We start from the raw sequence: 21,127 nt of genomic DNA, 5'->3' as shown, positions 1-21,127 counted from the left end.
AAAGTTATCAAGTTGAAGAAAAATGAACATGTTACTTAGAAGTAGACCTGGATTAGAGTCCCAATTACACCACTTCACAATTGTGTGGTTTTAGGCAAGTCATGTAAAATTACTGTAGGACTTTAACTTCAAATGAAGTTAATACTACCTAAATTATAGATTATAACAAAGGTTTACATGTAATGTTATTACTTAATTATAAATCATGTACTCAATTATGAATGTATAATAAGTATTAAATGGAATACTTAATCTTAAATAATGAGGTCACCTCTTAGAAAAATTTGCAAACCTAAGATAATACATTACTTATATTTTAATAATTTATAACTTTAATAAAAATTTAGTAGTTCATTACTGAAATTAAATTTATATTCAGTAAAATGAACACATCTTAAGTGTATGATACATAAAAAAAAGATGATTTCTGCTTTGGGAATGTAGTCTCTTTATCTCATTAATACTTGGATGTGACATTGACTATCTTAGAGATAAGTGTGAGACACTGTGTAAATGTGCTGATGAAACCAGTTGTTTTAATAATTTTATTTATAAACTCTTGCTTATGATGAATATAAATTTTCCATTTTTCTTTATCACCTTCCATGACCACCTGAATATATAATGTACAACTAAAATAAGTTGTAAAAGAGGCAGAAACAGAGGAATGAGACATTTGGCCTTTGGGGAATCTTATTTACTATGGCCCTCAATGGGAATTTGTACACTTCTATTTCCTGCAAGATGATCAGTCAGGATGGGTTGCACCTTCTTTATCTCCCATTTTATCTCATTAATAACATTTCAATTTTTGTATATTTTCATGTACAAAATATTTAAGTATAGTTATAATGAATAAATTTAAGAATAAATATATTTATACATTCTTTGATCGAAATTGTATTACCAATATCAATGAAAAATACTGTTTGGAGAATGAAATCTCTGACTCTTGAAACCATTTCACACTTACTAATTTTTAATGATAATTATTTAAATTCTCTTTCATTATCTAGCACTATTATAATAGTAGGAATTATGCTATTTAATTTCAATTAAACACTCCCTATGGTCCAGATTGTACAAGAAACTCTAGTAGACACTCAGTTAATCACTACATATATGAAATACATAGTATTATTAGATCAGTGTTGGAATTTAAAAAGTCTTGAGAAGGTTGGGAAACTTGCTCATAATTATCTGAAGTAAGGTTGATAGCAAATCATTTTACTTGCCTGAGTTCAGGGTCTTAAATTCTTGGCTGCATTGCCTGTCATTCAGAAGTCTTAAATTAGCTGAAATTCATACAACAAAAGATTCATACAATTATTACTTTTGACTTTTGCCCTAGAAAGGCCATTAACAGTCACAAGGGAAAAAAATGATAAAATCTTTTCTACTTGGGATATTGGAAATATTGAAGTATGAAAAAGGATATTTTACTAATACATGGATACTTATCATATTTTGCAGATAATGCAAATAATATTTTGCATTAATGTGCAGTTTTTTTGCCCAGATTTTTGAGGGAAAAATAAGGATGCACATTATACCTGGGTAGTACCTGAAATACTTTGTATCTATTCTTGTGTTTTATAATTATTTGTTATATAAAGTTTCTTATACCATAATATGTTCAAAAATAAATGCTAAAATTCCTTTGTAGTACAAAAAACAAGTACCTGAATATAAATAAATTAATAAATAGAATTAAAAAATTAAAACAAAAGATTTTTTCCAGAATGTTTAGGTGGGTACACTTTATTCATGGGAACTAGGAAAACTGAGAAGGGTGATTATGTAAATAAGGTTACCAATCTTTAGGGAAAATGTAGGACTTCAAGCAAATTCCCAATAAAGACCAAAAAACAGAGTAAAGTTTGGTATAAAAACCTTCTTCCATTAGCAGAATGCTGATTCCATTTCAATATTAGGTTTCTATGTAGTTATAATTAACCTCATGATTTTAGAATTCTGAATCATCAATACATATAAATAGTCTTTTGAAGAATAAATAAATCCACGAATAACTGAGCAAACAAAATTCAGTTCTTGTCTTCTCCAATATTTTCCAATCATGCTTACTCTAAACACATAGCTGGTAACTTAAAAGAAAAAAAAAAACAAGATAAACAAAAACAAACCCTGGTTCACTACAGTTCTTAATGGTTAGGTCAAAACAATTGACTTAGCTCATTACATATTATTTGTTGCCACCTTTTCTTATTCTTTACTGTGTTTATTCTCATAAATCATCTTCCTAATTTTGGAGCAAACTAATTCCCTAAGACCAGCACTAACGTTCTAGCTCTGAAGCATTTTCTCTTTGCTGAGCTATGTATTGAACTCTTTCATTAACTATGCCACCTTCAATGTCTCTTACTTACTTTGGATATACTTTTTGATCATCCTGCTTACCAAGGGTCCTTACAGTAAAAACACCACCCCCCCCAAAAAATGAAATGGTCCATTTAGTCTTGGAGCATATGAGAAACAGATATGAAAGAAAATCCACAGGACAGGCAGTAATCTCAGTTTATCACAAATATGTTTTCTTTTTCTTATATTCACATATGGCCGCTTCCTCATTCTCCCTTGTACATTGACATTCACAAATAGGAGACAAATTCATAATGATGCATGTGTTTGCATTCCAGATTTGAAAAGAAAATTTCAAAAAAAAGGAAGGAGAAAGGAAGAAAAAGGAGATCAAAAGAAAAAATGGCCTATATGAGCTAGTGAGGTGGTACATAGAATACTTCTTAGTGAGTGCAATGTCTTTTCATTTTCCTTATAATGAAAATGGAAAAAAAAGAAGGGGAAATGATGTCTTTAACTGATATCATTGGATGAGAAGGCTGGTATCTTGGATTAGGCATAAATCCTTTCCCACAGGTAGATACACTGAAACTTGTAATGGATGCTGCAGTCATCCTTTTCACCTTTCTTAGAGTTCTTCCCCTCCAAATGTTTACCAGTTGCTATTTTATTATATTAAATGCAATACTGTCATGAACGTTTCTATGGATTGTATGTTCCAATTCAACATTTCTTAACTAGTGACAAGAACCACAGAAAAGCACCACGAGATAATGTTGAAAGGCTTTTGATTTGCTGAGGGCTGAGCTCAGCCCCACCTCACATACATCTTTTGCCATGGTTCCAAATTAAATGCTTCCCTAATCGAAACATAAACAACAATCTTTTATTTATTGCCACTTTTAACTACAAATGTCACTGTGTACATCTCTGAGCTCTCTCCCTTATAATGGAAGAGAAACTATATATAAATGATTTGATAACACCACCTGTTCAGTGCCCTAATTTAGAGGGAAAACTTGGCTGAATCATTTGAAATTAAAAAAAAAAGCCATTAGCCTAAGCTCAGCATATCTCTTGTATTACCAGTCTTATACAAGGAGAATGATACAGGGGGTGTGAAATAAAATACCGCATGACAGATACCTGTTTTCTCTTGGGGATTTCTGTCTAAAGATGGTCAGGCAGAGTGTGACTGATGAGGCCACTATAGGGCCTGTCTGAAGATACAGCACTTGCTCTTTGGAGCATGGTAATAAGAGTTGTTACAAGTGAAAATAAGCCAGCAGTGCAGTACAGTACAGCAGAGGGCCCCAAAGGTGCCCTGCTGAGCACTCACTTGTGGTTGACAGTTGCCCTGATGTAAACAATGGGAGAAAAGAGGGTTGTCAGCAGGCTTTTATTGATGGTTTTCATTTATCTCCAAAAGTGGGAGGGAAGACCGCAGATCATGTGGTCTATACCGATATTATTGACGAACACAATCAAGGGAAGCAGGAAGCAGGGGACTGCAACAGGTGAGAAGAATCAATAGCGAAGCAATGTGTTGTTCTCTTTGTCCCCTATCATTTAGCATGGCACAAACATATATTTTTTTTGCTTGGTATTTCTCAATTTGGTTCATTTGTAATCCATATCCTAGGATTTTTTTTTTGTTGTTGGAGAAGTAATGTTTAATAAGATTGCATTTCTGTTAATAATAGTTTTTAGCTTAATTAGAACATGGGATGAATTCTGAATTTACCTTAGTAAATGTTTATATTATAAATTTTGAGAATATGCAAGTTTAATATTTTAAGAAATTAAAATGCCAGACTTTATCAGGCCCTAATCCACAAACTAAAGAAATGGCAGTTTCATTACAGATCTTTTGAATATTATTGCGAAATTGTCCTCTCCTATATTTGTGGGATCTAGGGTATAGAAACCATGAAAGAGTGAATATTCTAGGTACTTGTTTTGAGACAGAAGTGGTATACTACACTTCTCCAGAGGCAGAGCCAGTTTCCAAGAGTAATCCAGAAAGCTGGTCATGAAATAACAATGACCACAAGGATGAAAATATAGGAAATGCCAACAAGGACTAAAATATAGGAAATATTTATTATACATGAAATACTATACTAAATATCCTAGGTATAGTATTTCTTAAAATATCTTCATAGCAGTTTTGAATGTATATGGTTTTCTTAACACTTTATAAAATAGGAAAGCTAAATTAAGGAGGTTAAATAACTTCTTTAAATTAACATAGATTATAAACCAAATTAGCTTTGGCCCCTAGAACAGAAGCTGTTAGCACTCCCCTGAACTATGCTATGCTTGACAGTCTTTAGAATAAAATTCCACAAGAGGAAATGGCATCTATCATACCAAATTTCATCTTAAAACTTCAGTAATTTACATCATCCATCTATTAAAATGCTAAAGCAGACATTCTAATAGAATATATGTGACTAAATAGCCTGAGTAGAGAAATGGAAGTCAAATAACAGGCAACAGGATCAAATCTGAGATTACAGGTTTCAGTAAGTTCATTTACAATGGTCAATAGAGAAGGTGACTGGAATGAAACCTCAGAAAAAATGATATAAAGCACCAGTGGCCTTTCAGGAGGGTAGCTAGCTTAACACAAAGGACATCTGGTTCATTCAGATAATTGGGAACAAATCATGTGTTGTAGACATAAGAAATAATTACCATCATTTCAAAATGTTTATTCTATTCAGGGAAGAAGAGTGGAACTGTGGCTCAGAATAAGTTTATCAAACAGTAAGAAGAGAAAGGTATCATGCCTCTGAAAATGTTTACATTTACAATAATTCTGGTGTGTTCTATTTACTTTTTAGTAAATACAATTTTCAGAAAAGTTAAAAAGTCTTAACAGATATATAATTTAATCTAAATAATCAGTTCTGGAAACATAAAGTGTTATTTATATACCACAGTGGTTGTGTTACTGGTGGAAGTGTTTTTTTTGTAGTATCGAAAGGAAATGAATTTCCTGAGACCCACACAAGAGGATGGGCCTCCATGGTGAGCTTTCATTGATGATGTAAAATTAAGGAGGGGGCCTTCATGACTTCCCAATGTCCCACCTCCATCCATCTTGCCAGGGAAAAGGTTCAATCTTGTCTTTAGTTGGGCGGGTGAAGGCCACTGCCCTGAGTTTCTGTTCCATATTAAAATACAGTTGAGACCAGCACCCAGCTAGTGGCATGTGTTTCCAACAGCAGTCCATTGCTGTGCTGTGCTGTTCAGGTTCCCTCCTGGAGCCTGCCTGTGGAATCTGCACAACCATGGGCCACATGGCTACCAAGGCCATGCGGATGTGGAGAGGACATGCAAGTGCACAGTGCAAGTGCAGGCCAAGACGGGAGAGGGAGAGAGAAAGAACCTATTTATTCCTCTGAGGTTGTATTAGTTTGGGCTTGGGAAAATACAAGCTTTTCAAATAAACCAAGCAATTTCCCAAACATTCGCAGGCTTTTGATAGGTTTATAACCCTTAGTTAGACTGACAGCCTCTATGTTCCAGCACCTCCCCCTGTACCCCCAAACAATCCTGTACCGGACTGGTGGAGGGAGGGACATTAATCCCCTCAGTAGAGCAACACTGTAATCCTCTGGGGTGTAAAGCTATAGCTTCCTGGCTAAGCAAACAGGATTATGATCCCCAGTTCATCAAACTCAATGTGTAACTCCCTTTCCTTTACCAATAATTAGGTAAATACTGATGTTAACAGTTGTAATGTATGGTAAACTAATACCAATTGTAGTACAATAATAGCCCTTCTGCACTATGCTCTGGCTGTACAATACTGAGAGCACAGAAAAATCCTACCATTATCAGAGCAGATCTATCAATATATGGAAGAAAAATCCAGTGATATATATGAAATAAAAAATGTTTTATGTATTTTGGGGGGGACTGGAATTTAATAATTCAATACATAAAAGCAGGAAAATATTTTTTTCAGTTACTTCAAGAGAGAAGCTAACAAAGACATGTAATAATTGTAGACACAGTATGTCAATAAAATATATGATAGCCCGGGCTGGTGTGGCTCAGTGGGATGAATGCCAGCATGTGCACCGAAAGGGTTGCCAGTTGGATTCCTAGTCAGGGCACATGCCTGGGTTGCAGGCCAAGTTCCTAGTGGGGGCATGTGAGAGGCAACCACACATTGATGTTTCTCTCTCTCTCTTTCTCCCTCTTTTCCCTTCTCTCTAAAAATAAATAAAATCTTTAAATATATGAGATAAATTTTTAAGATGAAAATCCTATGAATGTGGAAGCATTTGCCAAAGAAATTAATAATTCTGTCTATATACTTTTCAAGCATAAGCAATCATCTCTGTGGTGTGAGAAAAAACTGAAGTATCAGATGGAAATAGTGACTTTGACAGATGACTGATAGAAGCATACTTTTTTTTTCCTCCCACCTTCTATGTTCTTATTGCTGAGCTAATTAATAATCAAATAACATGAGACCTATTAACAGAAGAAAATGTCCAAAATTTATGGATGTGCACTTGGGGATGCCATAACATATAACACCCAAAGTCACATTGGGCATTTGAGATTTATATGCCATTTTGGACAAAGGAGAAGAGGAGAAAGAGTCTAGAATTTCAAAGGGGAAGTACACAATTTACATTTAGATGAGAAAGAGGAAGCATGGTAAACAAATTTTTACTGGGCCACTCATAAACAATGGGACACAGCAGGAAGTTCAACAAACAGACTTTACTAGATTTCTTGCTGTCCTTTACATTTAGCTCATATTATGACGCTAACGTGATGTTCTTTTAAGTAGGTTTTCAACCTGAATTTCTCTAGGCAGGTAAAGGAGGGGAGGATCAAATCTTTGAGTCTTTTGTTTCTTAAAAACCAGCTTAAAATCAATATCAAAAACTGGTTGCCTTTAAGCTGACAGTATACAGGATGGGGCAAAAGTAGGTTTATAGTCATGAGTACAGGAAACTCAAAATTATTCTTGCATTATTATTTATTAACTATTGTATTGTTTTCCATACAATTATAAATCTACTTTTGCTCCACTCTGTATTTGTTTGACCAAAAAAACAAATCATCACTACATTTTTAAGCAATCAGTTACCAAAATATAAAAATTTGAATATTTTATATGAGCATTTTAATGTCTGGTGTCTTGAAAAAACAGAATACCTACTCATATTCCTATACACTATGCCAACCATTCTATAGTGTCCTTAAATATGACAATGGAGACATTTATTATTTATCATTGTAATTCAGATACTGTTTTTCACCATTGTTACTTCACTCATTTTAATTTTTTATATCCAATGTAGGCATTTTAGTTTTCTACTTTTGCTCTGAGATAGCAATAGATCCCTTTTGACCTAAAATTTTCATTTCTCTTTCTTTTTATAAAATTAGTTTCTCTGGTTTGAGAATAGAACCTATTGTGAATAGAAGCTCCAAAGAATGCATTTAAGTTCAATCACATCTAGAAAAACAATGCTAAATTACTAAGGGAGAATGAAATAGATGAATGAATTCTTCCAAAAACCAGACCTAATGAGTGACAGATCTGAAAATAAAATAGGTACCTCATTCTTGACATATTCTAGTACTTGTAGGAAGTGTAGTTGATCTGATTAATCAATTTTAATAATTGAAGTAAATTGTAAAACAGTCAAATATTATACTTAAAAGTCCAAATCTAGTTTTCATATATAACCAGTTGATTATATTTTTAAATTCCAAATTGCAACTTGTTGTGATGTAGAGTATTGGATCTTTTACAGAAGAAAGTTGCCCCATCAACCTAAGTGAAACTTTGAAATGTAGAGTAATGAACAAACCAGGGATCACTTTTGGTAATGTGTCATGAGTTATTACTTATAAAGTAATGACTTTTACTTATAAGGTAATGACTTATAAAGTTAACCCTTGACAAACCCATGAGAGTGTATTTGTGAGTGTGTGCCTGGTAGGAGGTTGTGAGATGGGAGTAGGCACAGGTAATCTGATTAACAATGACATATATTGTTGATCTTGGTAATTTTAATTTTTAAATTGATTTTAGAGAGAGAGGAAAAAGGAGAGAGGGAGAGAGAACAACATCGATTTGTTGTTCCACTTACTCATGCATTCATTGGTTGACTTTCGTATGTGCCCTGTCCAGGGATCAAACCCATAACCTTGGTGTATCAGGACAAGGCTCTAATGGAGTTACCTGGCCAGGGCTGATCTCAGTAATTTTAAAGTGAGAGGAGCTGGTCATTCATTAACTCCATCAGTGGATATTTCAGTATGAATCTTACTTGGTGATTATAATGTTCATTTGGTAATGTTACCACAGGGAATTCACTAATTATTAAAAAGAAAAGGGGGGCAAAAACATTAGACATGGAGCTTAATAAACTGGGGAGCATGAGGCTGCTTACTTCACCAGGAAGCTACAGCTTCACACTCCTGGGAATTACAGCATTTCTCCACCAAGGGGATTAACACTTCTCCCTTCCCCACCCTGGTACCAGATTGCTGGGGAGGCTGCTGGGGAAGTGCTTGAACATAGAGGCCTTTCAGTCTAACTAGAGATTGGACCCATCAAAAAACCCACAAAAACTTGATGAGTTGATTGGTACTTTTGAAAAAGCACCTGGTTCATCCCAAACCCAAGCTAATATAATCCAAGGGTGAAAAGAAGTGCTCTTCCCCCCTCCCCACCCTTCTGGCCCATCATGATTGAATGTTAGGATTGCAATTCTCTGTTGATCCTGAATAATCCCATTTTGCTGGAGAAATAAGTGACTGATTTTTTTTAAGGTCAACAATACAAAGACATTAAGGCTTCCATATTGGACTTATCACTAGTTAGAAATGTCTCCTTTAACAATATTTCCCATCTTTTCTAGATGTAGAGCTACTTTAGAACTGGAAGCAGCCTGAAGTGGTAATCCCTCTTAGGAAATGGATTGAGTCTTTTGTTTTAGAAAATTGTGTTTGCATTACAGTATTTCTACTTTAAAAATAAAAATAAAGAGCTTCTTTTATATGTTAAATTATACTTTTGTTAATTTGATTGATTTTATTTTTATCTTTGCATTTCTATATTTACCTATCCTTCCATCCATTCCTCTATTTGTTCGTTATTTTTTTAACTTCTAATTTTTTGTTTGCTTATTCTTACTACATTGCCTAGTTCTTCTGATTTGTGTTAATGTGGACTGGTAGAAAATGAAACTACAGACAAACTTTTGTTTGCATGGAAACTTCAGAGGTCAGCAAAGAATTTACTTAAACTGTATCTACTCAAGTTAAAATTTTTTTTTATTTTTATTTATCTATCTATTTATTTATTTATTTATTTTTAGAGAGGGAAGGGAGGGAGGGAGAGAGAGAGAGAGAGAGAGAGAGAGAGACATCAATGTGCGGTTGCTGGGGGGTTATGGCCTGCAACCCAGGAATGTACCCTGGCTGGGAATCGAACCTGGGGCACTTTGGTTCCCAGCCCACGCTCAATCCACTGAGCTACGCCAGCCAGGGCAAGTTAAAATTTTTTAAAAATATCTATCTGAAGAGCACAGTTGTTGAGACTATACAGAATTTTCATTTTGGTCTATGCCACTGACTGATTGTGAGTTTCACTAGTTAAATAATTCAAGTTTAGTCTTCTCACTTATAAATTTGGGAATGATAAAGAACCTAACTTTATTATATGGCAATTTATGTAAATTCCCTGAAGTATTGAAAGAAGAGAACTGATTGTCATTAGACTAGATAATTATAATCATGCTTGATTTCTTAGGAGTGAAACAAAGTCAGTCCTTGCTTGACTTTTTGAGAAGGCTGTTGAGCAGGTGTGCATATGACACAATGACTACCTGCTAGACATTACTTCTAGTCAACAGTGGGTAGAATGCCCATCTGCTAACTGTCTACATGACTTACATGTGGTAGCTCAAGCAATGTGACATAAACAGGAGATACTTCACACTCAGCTCCTCAAACAGCAAGATGCCTCTAGATGTGAAATGAAACCCATCAATAATATGAGCTCAGGAATGAGTCTTGACCACTCACATTTTAAAGTTACATATGCAACACTTGTCAGGCCCACCAGTGGCGGCTTAATCAAGGAAGCCATCAGCTATCCACTGTATCCATCATTCACACATACATATTCAAAAAATACATCCATTGGTTTTATTTTAAATCAACATTTCATTATACAAAATACTATTTCAATGAAAATTTGCCATTCAATTATTCTAGTTCTTATATTCTCTCCTAGTATAACAAAGAAAAAGATGATACAAATTTATCTTGGGTTGAAGTTATTATCTAGTTATTTTAGATTTGTAATATTTATTTCTAGAAGTCACAAGAAGATCTTTCTCCAATAGAAATAATTATAAAACACATTTGATTTATAAAATTTCACATTTTACTTTTCTACAAATCAGATATCTTGTACAAATGGAACAAGGGCATAAGCATTCGTTACTGTTTTCCTCAGTATGTCAGGATTTGAGCATTGATTTCTTTTTAGAAACTGGTCTTTAAACAAATAAAAATCTATAATAATTTTGATACTAATATTCTTTTGAAAGACTCACAGACTGAATAAGCTAGTGACCTATGCTCACTGATTAAAAACAAAACAAAATTATTCCATAGTGTACTACTTTTGGTTTGTCTAACTTAAAATAATTGTTTAGAAGTACTGTTTTTGAGGAACAGCAGCATTTCTCTGGCATCTATCCTTGGCACACAATGGTAGAAGGTAACATTTATAATAACCATATTTCTTCCTGAAGGACTTACCTAAAGGAGCATATTGTGATAGAAGAGCTGCATTGTAAAAACAATCTTATACAGTGTCTCTCCACCTATCTACCTAGCTGGTTGGCTGGTTTACTAACTATAAATCTATTTCTCTAAGTATGTGCACGTAGATGGTGAATTCTGACTGCTGTTCAACAGCTATGCTATGATACATGATGGAATGGGTATATATTAGCTGTGAATTCTTTACAGGCACTTCCTCACAAACATTACAAACTATAGAATTTAGAGACTAGCACTCATGAACTACAGATGTTTAATAATTTAAGTTTATTTGTTATTTTTTTTTATTTTATTTATTTTTAGGGAGGGGAAAGGATGGAGAGAGACATCAATGTGTGGTTGCCTCTTATGTGTCCCCTACTGGGGACCTGGCCCACAACCCAGCCATGCACCCTGACTCGGAATTGAACCAGCGACCCTTTGGGTCACAGGCTGGCACTCGATCCACTGAGCCACAGCCAAGGCTATTTGTTTTTGTTTTTGTTTTTGTTTTTGTTTTAATAGGCCTTAGAGGAAGTTCCACAGCAATCATACTTGTGATTTAGAAGAAAATAAATACCACTAGTTCATGGCTAGGAAAAGAATATTGGAACTTTGAGACCCTTTTCTGCCCTTTCTCAATTGGTGAGAAAATCTGGGCCACCTCTTAAATGTATGAAACTAGGCTGAGGAAGCACTGAGAATTAGCCTTAGAGGGAAAAGAGAAAATCATTATGTAACCAAGCAAACTTGGGCTTGGCCACATGGCACCTTGACACATGACTCAACAATTAGTGTTGAAGGAAATGGGTTTTTATTAACAGGATTCCAACTTCAGGAGGGGGTCTAAGAGCATTCCTGATGAGAGCCTTGTTCTCTCATGAGACCCAGCACCCCTTGCTCCCCAAAAGGCTATAAGCCAAAACCATGCCCAGAAGTTCCCCATAGCCTCATCTGTTCTTAACCCATCTGTGCAAACAGATCTCTGTCCTCTCTGGAATGTGCACTTGTGGGTTTCAGAGTCGCCATCCTCTCACAGCAGCTCTCTCCTTCAGGATCTGGGATACATTGTTCTCAGCCTCCATGTAGTAGTTCAGTGCCGTGTTATACTGGATCATGTGGAGTCCAGGGAGGCACACGTCCCAAGATAATGACTTCTCTGTATGTCCTTCAGAAAAGCAGAAGTCTACAGCTCAACATTCCTGGTCACAATTCAGCTTGAAGCATCTCCCAGGAATCTGTGCTTGGTTAGGCAGGTCCCTACACAGGTCCATCAGTTCTGCCATTGTCTTCTCCTTCTTACTCCAGATTTCATGGCATGCTTTTACTCTAAACCATGTGGCTTTTCCCTTCCATACCAGATCCCACAGCCAACTCCTGTCCACACCCTTTCAGACCACATGGTTTCTTTCTCTTTTTCTCCAGTCTGCCCTTTTTTTAAATGCTTGGCCTGGAATTTCCAATGTGACCTTATATTCAATTCCTCCTCTGATGTGGCATCTTTGCCAGTTCCCCTATGTCTTTTACCTTCTTTTGGCTGCCATTTTCAGCCAGGGCAAGAGTACCCAGCAACACAGGGACATTTGGGGTTCCCAGTGACACAGGGACAGCTGCCTCCCCTGGGTTTGTCATGAGTAACTATATGCTCTTAAAGTCACATACACCTTTTGCGTGGGTGGAAGACCTCTCAGTTCAAGAAAGGTATGACTATTAACTTGCTATTGTTATGCAAAGTATCTTAAATGCTGTATAGCATCTCCTTCAACCAAGGCTGATAGGAATTTTCTGCTATTTTCAGGACACCCTTGCTCTGCACCCCATTACAATGACATATTCATATACAAATAAGAGTACTTGAACAGTCTGAGTTCTCTGAAACTCAGTTCTCTGATTTCTCTGAGTTCTCATTTCAGTACTCCAAAATGCTGAGATAAGGATATGATATATTCAACCACAGGGAAGGACATGGCAGGCTCAGAGCTGCTTTATCACATTCAGAGCCTTCTACCTGAACTAAGGTGAAAACCAAAGCAATTGTAAACCAGAAAAATGACAGTATACTACAACCAATATAAAAACTTACCTGTCTAGAATATGTGAACTAAAATCTTATTTTAGGAGGTAATGTAGGATTATGATTATATTTGAAAGCCTGATTCTCTTTGCCTCATTAGGTCCATTTGCTTGTACACTAAAATTTGAACATAAGGTTTCTGATATAAAGCTATGTTTAAATAAGCTCAATGACATTTGAAGTTATCTTCTGGGAAAAACCATCTTACACAAATTCATAATGGAATTGCTCTGGGGAAATTACTTTTGATTTTTATGAGTAAATAGATCACTAAAGCTCACTGAGGTGGGAAATAGTGATGGGAGGCAATGCTAGAAACAACTAATTCACATGTAAGAGTAATAATATCAGCTATATAGATATCAGTGTCAGGTCAATTGTATCAGTTAATTTTTAAAAATCAACAATAAAAACAATAAATAATTTGATTCTGTTATAAAACCTGCAGCCATTAACCTTTAACCTCTATCTATCTACCTACCCACCTATCATCTATTTACATGCATGTATGAGGGTGTATTTTGGAATAGAATAAGTAACAGAAATTATATTCTTTCCTGAACAGGTACACAGTATTTGTAGAGTGTCTGTTATGTGCCATATATTAAGCAAAGCAAATTGAGGAAAATATTGTTCAGAACTACTCAATAGTCTCAAGAAGCATCTAAGTAGAGACCTCAGACAAGTAAACAGGTAGTCACAGAGTAGGTTTGCAAGTCTGATAACAAGGCTAAGTAGGCAATGGACCTGGAATGTGGAACAGAAAAGCTGGGGAAATTCATGGAATTAAGAGAATCCTTTTTATCCACTGGAACTATCACATAAGGCACATGTGGTAACTGAAAGAGTTTCCCCTGAATTTCTGATTCACTACTAGTTCCAGGGTAGGACTCAAGGATTTTCATTTCTAGTGAGTTTGCATATGATGCATATGATGGTGATACTGTTGATCTAGGGACAGCACTTTGAGAACTGTTGGACTATAGTATGTGGACATTGCCCCTCTTCATCATCAATGTAAACTTTATTCATTTTTTAAGGGAAGAGGTTAAGTTATTGTAATCTAACATTACACTCTCATTATTTTGCCCAGTCAGTTAAAAGTAATCATATGTTTGATAGGGGACTCAAGACTTGGAAAATTTTAGCTTAAGGTAAAAAGTTACAAGCCTAGCAAGTAATGTGTATGTTAAAGCTTTTGTTTCAGAGACTACAGATAAGTCCTGTCCTGACTCCTAGGAAAAGAGCTGACCTCCTAGGGCACTGCTAAAGATTACTGCCTGGGGACAACTAGAGGCATCCAGGCCTTTGTGTTTCAGGGAGAGACAGACAACCACCCTCTCCTGGGAACAGCTAACTACACAAGACAGGAATGTTGCAGCTTCTGAATCTCAAAGCCCTCACTGCACCTTGTTTATTGCCCCCATTATAAAAAGTCTGGCCTGGAAAGAGAAGACAAGATGGTCTGTTAGGGTATGAACCCAACATCTTCTTGGATCGCCAGCCATCTGAATAAAGCACCCATAAAGAGTCAATCGTTGTCAGTGCTTATTGGGTTTGGTAATGACAGGCAGCCCAAACTCCGGTGTCTTTTCCAGTTTCATGTTTAACATCATTATCGCCTGACAAAATAGCAAGAGACAAAGTAGTGTAGAGTTTACATATGAGTCCTGATGTCAGATGGCCTGGATGAGCCTAGTTCCAATTTCTGTCACCTTTCTGCCCTATAACCTTAGAATATTTAATGAAACTCCCTATAACTGCTCCCTCATTTTGTAAATTAGTAATGGAAACCCCTCCCACAGCATTGTGAGGATTAATGAAATACACTGCAAGTAGTTTCAAGCATAGGAAAAGTCTTAATAAATGTTTGCAAATGTAAAGGGGAGGGACAGGGAATAACATTCATACTTGTGACACATCAATTGGAAAAAATACTGCTGTGAGAAATTCTAGAATTTTTAGAACATTTTCATAAATTTAGTGCATTAAAATAAGTATGACATAGATGTTCCGATTTGGGCCTTAAATAAAGGTGACAATCTGTATATTTGGGAAAAGTGAAAGGACAGAGGACCCAGGAGATAATTATTACTAAGTTTTAGTTTCCAGAAGAGCAGCAACTTTAATGAGGAGTTATTAACTGAGATGGTAGCACAGTTGAGCTTATGAATTATTAATGTTTTTTGGAATCTAAGAAAAACGTGGTAAAAGAGTGAAAGAGTGGTTATAAATGTGTTTTTTCTTCTCTTATATTTATTTTAAGCTAGGGACAGCCTGGATAAATATACACTGTGCTGTTTATACTGAGAGCCCTGGCTAAGCATTATAATTGACTTTATATCTCCTAGAGAAATAACACAATTCTCTACTTTCGAAGGTGGATTTTTACACTGATTCTATTAGTATATGATGAAGAAAGCTCAAAATCCATACAAATAGACTTTCAAATACTTTCAAGTTTTTTCAACAATTTAGTAAGCAGAAATTTACATAAGCTAGTAACTGTTCTGTAGTGCCTGGGAATAAGTTTCCGCCAAGTACTTGAGTTCAGTAGATAATTTTGTTGGAGGCCCTTTACATCTGATGATTTGGGGAGGGTTCTCCCCCCTCCTTAGTTTTCTGAGATTGATCTGGTGCCCCTCAACAAGGCTGAAAAGAAAAACTTTCTGTCCCTCATTTCCTACTACTTCTCGGAGGAGGTTTGGTGTTTAAAACTGTATCCAGGCACCTCAAGGACTTTGATGCTGAAGCCTTTTTTGGTGCCATCAAATGGCAGATTTCTCTTCTCAGCAGTTTTTATGTTTGTTTCTTTGTTTGTTTGTTTTCCAAATCAAGAATTCTCCTTTCTCAGAACTCAGGTTTGGTACATTTATTTAAACAAATATTTTATGCAAAGTAGAAAGGTATACATTCAACAGCTACTTATTGGGAGCTACTATCATATCACCAATGTCCAGATAGATTAAATGAGCATTTATTTTTATTTTGTATGTATTTATTTTTTTTACTGCTTTGATTAAAGAAAAAAACAAAAGTCTCTGGTTGGAAAGAGAAAAGGAAGAGATTTTAGCAACACAGCTATTGGAGACATACAGAGAAAAGTCATCTAGGGGCTCTGACAGTGTTCTGGGCAGGGTGGGGGAATTGGCTGAGTCAGTGAGAATGGTCAGGTAGACCCCCCAGAGTTCTGTCTAATTGGTAGATATGATGACTGGGAAAATAAACCTATAAAAGATAAGTTTCTCAAAAATTTACCCAATACATATCAAATTCATCATTAAATTTTCATTTATTTGTCAACCCCAAGAACCAGTACTCTCACCTTTTGCACAATGAAATTGCTCTAAAAAGTCACTAAGAGGGTGAATACAGTGGGTTCTTCTCAGTCTTTGTCTTCGCTCTCTTTACTTTGCTCACTTGAAAAAATATTTGCTCCCTTTACTTAAAAGATTTATGGCTACATTTTCTCTGATTTTCCTTCTAATTTTTTACTGTATCTCCTAGTGTACATTTTAAATTATGGTTTTTGTGGTGCTTTTCTTAAATATATTTGGAATTTAAATAGCAGTAGAAACTTGAAAATTAAATAAAATTACCAATAGTTATTTTACTATAGGTTATATAAAAAAATCAAATGACATCTTTAAAATGTCTGCAATTCTTGCGGGTTTACCTCTTGTCTCAAATACGTCTGAAATGCTGCTGAGATAGAATTTCATTTGTGTCTCATTGAATGAGATTTCTTTTCTCCTCAGCTCTTATCTAACCTATACCTGTAACTCCCCTCTCAAATTGTTAGGACAAGAAAAGAAAAGGAAAAAAAAAAAGAAGTCTCTTAAGTGCATCCAACTTTGCAGAAATGGGAAGTGACAACAAGGATTAGTACTGTAGTAAGAGAATAACATAAAGTTGAATATTAGATAAGAGCTCTCATTACAAATTGATTACAGAAATATATTTACAAGAATTTCTCTCTAAAATTCTTTCCCTAGTTACTGGGGGTGGTAAATGCCATTGAGTGAGCATATGTACTGTTTGGTCATCATATTCAAATGGCTAAGCAAGTAGAGCAATAAATCTGCATCAAATTTTGTGTTAAGCTTAAACTTTCCTCTGCGGAAACTATTGAGATGATTCAGAAGGCTGCCGCTATGGGTAATTGCTGTCTGGCAGCTTCATTACAACAACGTGCAACCCTTATGCATCATGTTTCATGCAGAGATTTTTAGTGAAACATCAAATCATCCAGGTGACTCAGCACACTCACAGCTCAGAGCTGGTGCCCTGTGACTTCTGGCTTTTCCCAAAACTAAAATCACCTTTGAAAGGGAAGAAATTTCAGACTGTCGACGAAATTCAGGAAAATATGATGGGGCAGCTAATGGCAATTGGGAGAACTGTGTGAGGTCCCAGGGTGCCTACTTTGAAAAGGACTGAGCATCACTGTACTATGTATAAGATTTCTTATATCTTGTATCTTCTTAAATAAATGTCTCTATTTTTCATATTATAAGGCTGGATACTTTATGGACAGACTGTACACACACATACATATACCTATATATTCACACATATATCAATATTTATATATTAAATTATATAGCATATATAATATCCATAACTATATGTTATATATTTATATACATCTTAGTCATTTGAGAGTAAATTGGAGGTCATGTTTCTTTCTTTCAAATACTTCTAAATGTATTTTTAATAACAAAGATATTCTCTTATATAAACATAAGTTCTATAAATTTCCATAAAATTATGGAAATTGAACACTAATATATTTCAGTTGTGATTGAAACTTTATTAGTTTTTCACATCCAGCAAGATGGAGGCATAGGTGGACGCACGGTACCTCCACGCACAACCAAGATTAGAACAACAATTTAGAGGCAGAATTACACCCAGAACTGACAGAGAATTTATCTGAATGGAAGTCGGATAGCCAAGAAGTTGAAGTAGACCCATTCATCCAGACCGGTAGGAGGGGAGGAGGGGAGCAGCCAGGTTCGAGTGGTGGCAAGGAGAGCAGAGAGAGTTGGGTGCATAAGGCAGCTGGGGGTGTGTAAGGCATCTGGGGTAGGCAAGATTGCAGTGAGTGGACCCTGAGTACACAAGTGGCAGCTGGCAGACCCAGTGAGGCAGCGATTGTGGAGCAGGACAGAGTGTACAACCCAGGATCCCAGAGAAGGGACTGAGGTCCCACGGAGAATGGAGCTACCGCCATTGTTCCCTCCCGCCCCCGCCCCCACATACAATGTCACAATCTAGTGACTGGGGAGCCCTGTTGAACACCTAAAGCTCCACCCCTCACCGTAACAGGAGTGACCAGACCAAAAAAAAAAAAAAAAAAAGAGAGAGAGAGAGGTATGTCTCAAACAGAACAGATCAATGCCCCAGGACTCATCATTTTAAGTGACCAAGAGATAGCCAATTTATCAGATGCACAGTACAAACCACTGGTGATCAGGAAGCTCACAAAATTGATTGATTTTGAGTGCAAATTAGATGAGCAAATGCAAGTTACCATAAAAGAAATGAAGGAAAATGCATAGAAAACCAATAGTGATGGGAAGGAAACTGGGACTCAAAACAATAGAGTGGACCAGAAGGAAGAAAAAAACAACCAAACAGGAAAGAATGGAGAAATAAGAATTCAAAAAAACAAGAAGCTTAGGAACCTCCAGGACATCTTTAAATGTCCCAACATCCGAATTATAGGAATACGAGAAGGGGAAGAGGAAAAGTAACAATTGAACACATATTTGAACAAATAATAAAGGAGAATTTCTCCATTCTAGCAAAAGAAATAGACTTCAGGGAAATCCAGGAAGCTCAGAGAGTCCCAAAGAAGTTGGACCCAAGAAGAAACACACCAAGGCACATCATAATTACATTAGCCAAGGTAAAACTGAAGGAGAGAATCCTAGAAGCAGAAAGAGATAAGGGGACAGTAACCTACAAACGAGTTCCCATCAGACTGTCAGCTGATTTCTCAAAAGAGACCTTACAGGCAAGAAGGGGCTGGAAAGAAGTATTCCAAGTTATGAAAGAGAAGGACCTATATCCCAGATTACTCTATCCAGCAAAGCTTTCATTTAGAATGGAAGGGCAGATAAAGTGCTTCCCAGATAAGGTGAAGTTAAAGGAGTTCACCATCACCAAACCCTTATTTTATGAAATGTTAAAGGGTCTTATCTAAGAAAAGGAGATTAAAAAAAACATGTATAGTAAAAGGACAGCAAACTCACAATTATTAACAACCTCACCTAAAGCAAAACCAAAAGAAACTAAGCAAATAAGTAGAACAGGAACAGAACCACAGAAATGGAGATCACATGGAGGGTTAGCAACAGGGGAGTGGTATGAGGAGAGAGGGGGAAAAGGTACAGAGAATAAGTAGCATAGATTGTAGGTTGAAAATAGAAGGAGGGTAAGAACAATATGGGAAATGTAGAAGCTAAAGAACTTATAAGTACAACAAATGGACATGACTAAAGGAGGGGATATGGGTTGGAGAGGGTGTACAGGGTGGAGGGGAGTTAAGGGGGGAATGGGACAACTGTAATAGCATAATCAATAAAATATATTTAAAAATAAATTTTATTAGTTTTCCTTATATATCAATTATTGCTATTATTTTGAGGTTTTGGATACCATTCTTAATCCCATACTCAATTCATTTCTTATATATTGTGGTCTCTTTTAATCTAAAATACATTCTCAGTACTTTTTTTGTTTTCCTTGATCTTGACTTTGAAGAGTACATGTTAGTTATTTTGTAAAATATTTCTCAACTTGAATTTGTTTGGTTTTTCCTTGTGAAATGATGATTTGTTACTGGTTAGTCAGCTTCACCATGATGAAGAAGCCAAAACTCTATGGAAAAGTAAATTAAATGGAAATTGGATATCAAGTGACCACATGGAAAGGAGATTCCCAGGCAGTTCTGGGTAAATTAACTCAATAGCACCGTGAGTGAAAAAAAAATAACGTCATTTATGTCTAGAGTTTGAGGGTCTACTCAAATTTTATTCTGCTGCATGAATGATCATTCGGAAATGATAATGCATTTATGTGATTATCAACTGTGTACACTTTACAAAAGCTGACAAGCTGATGGGGCTTATTCATTTCTATATCCCAAATACCTGGTTCAGTGTATACATAAGGATACTGAAGAAATGTTTGTTGAATGCTTGAATAAATATGACTTTTAGTAATAATAGTTTTGGCTTGTTTTTTATATCCTAGCCTGATTTTGAGGCCTTAGTTAGAAGCCTGTCAGATTCCCTCTTTGAACACCCAATTAAGTTCACACACCTAACCACTTCCCTTATCATGTGCTCATATACCAGGACCCTGGGCACCCACTGTACTCACTCTAGGCACTAGGCACCAGACGACGAAGGATAGCCCCTATGCCCAAACCCACCTACATTTTCTGAAGTAAGCAATCCACAGGGAGCCCACGAAAACCAACCCCTTTTCTGTGCCATACATGGGTTATCCCCTACAATTCCACCTAAATGCTGGGTTTTTGTGTCTTACTAAGAGTGTTTATTATTCCACTTCCAACGTTTAAAAATATCCTCTGTAAGCATGCTTGTTTACATAAATTTTACATATTCTCTCTCATTTTTCAAGTAATCACAAGACTAGTGATATTTATATGGCTAATAAATTCATAGTATTCTTAGAAATAACATTGGGATTTCTAAAAATTTTCTAGGTTCATCTTTAATACTGAGATAAAAAACACCAAGTCAAGAATTCACTCTTGTATTAAATAGCAGCGCATGAGGCAACAGTTAATGGCATGGACTCCAGAACCAGCTTAACTGGTTTGTTGGCTTCATTACTTATTTATGTCCAATGTGATCCTGAGCAATTTACAAATGT

The sequence above is a fragment of the Phyllostomus discolor genome, chromosome 5 (genome assembly GCF_004126475.2).
Source record: "Phyllostomus discolor isolate MPI-MPIP mPhyDis1 chromosome 5, mPhyDis1.pri.v3, whole genome shotgun sequence".
In the NCBI taxonomy this organism is placed as follows: domain Eukaryota; kingdom Metazoa; phylum Chordata; class Mammalia; order Chiroptera; family Phyllostomidae; genus Phyllostomus; species Phyllostomus discolor.
The sequence above is the reverse complement of the archived record's forward strand: the minus strand, read 5'-3'. Positions refer to the sequence as shown.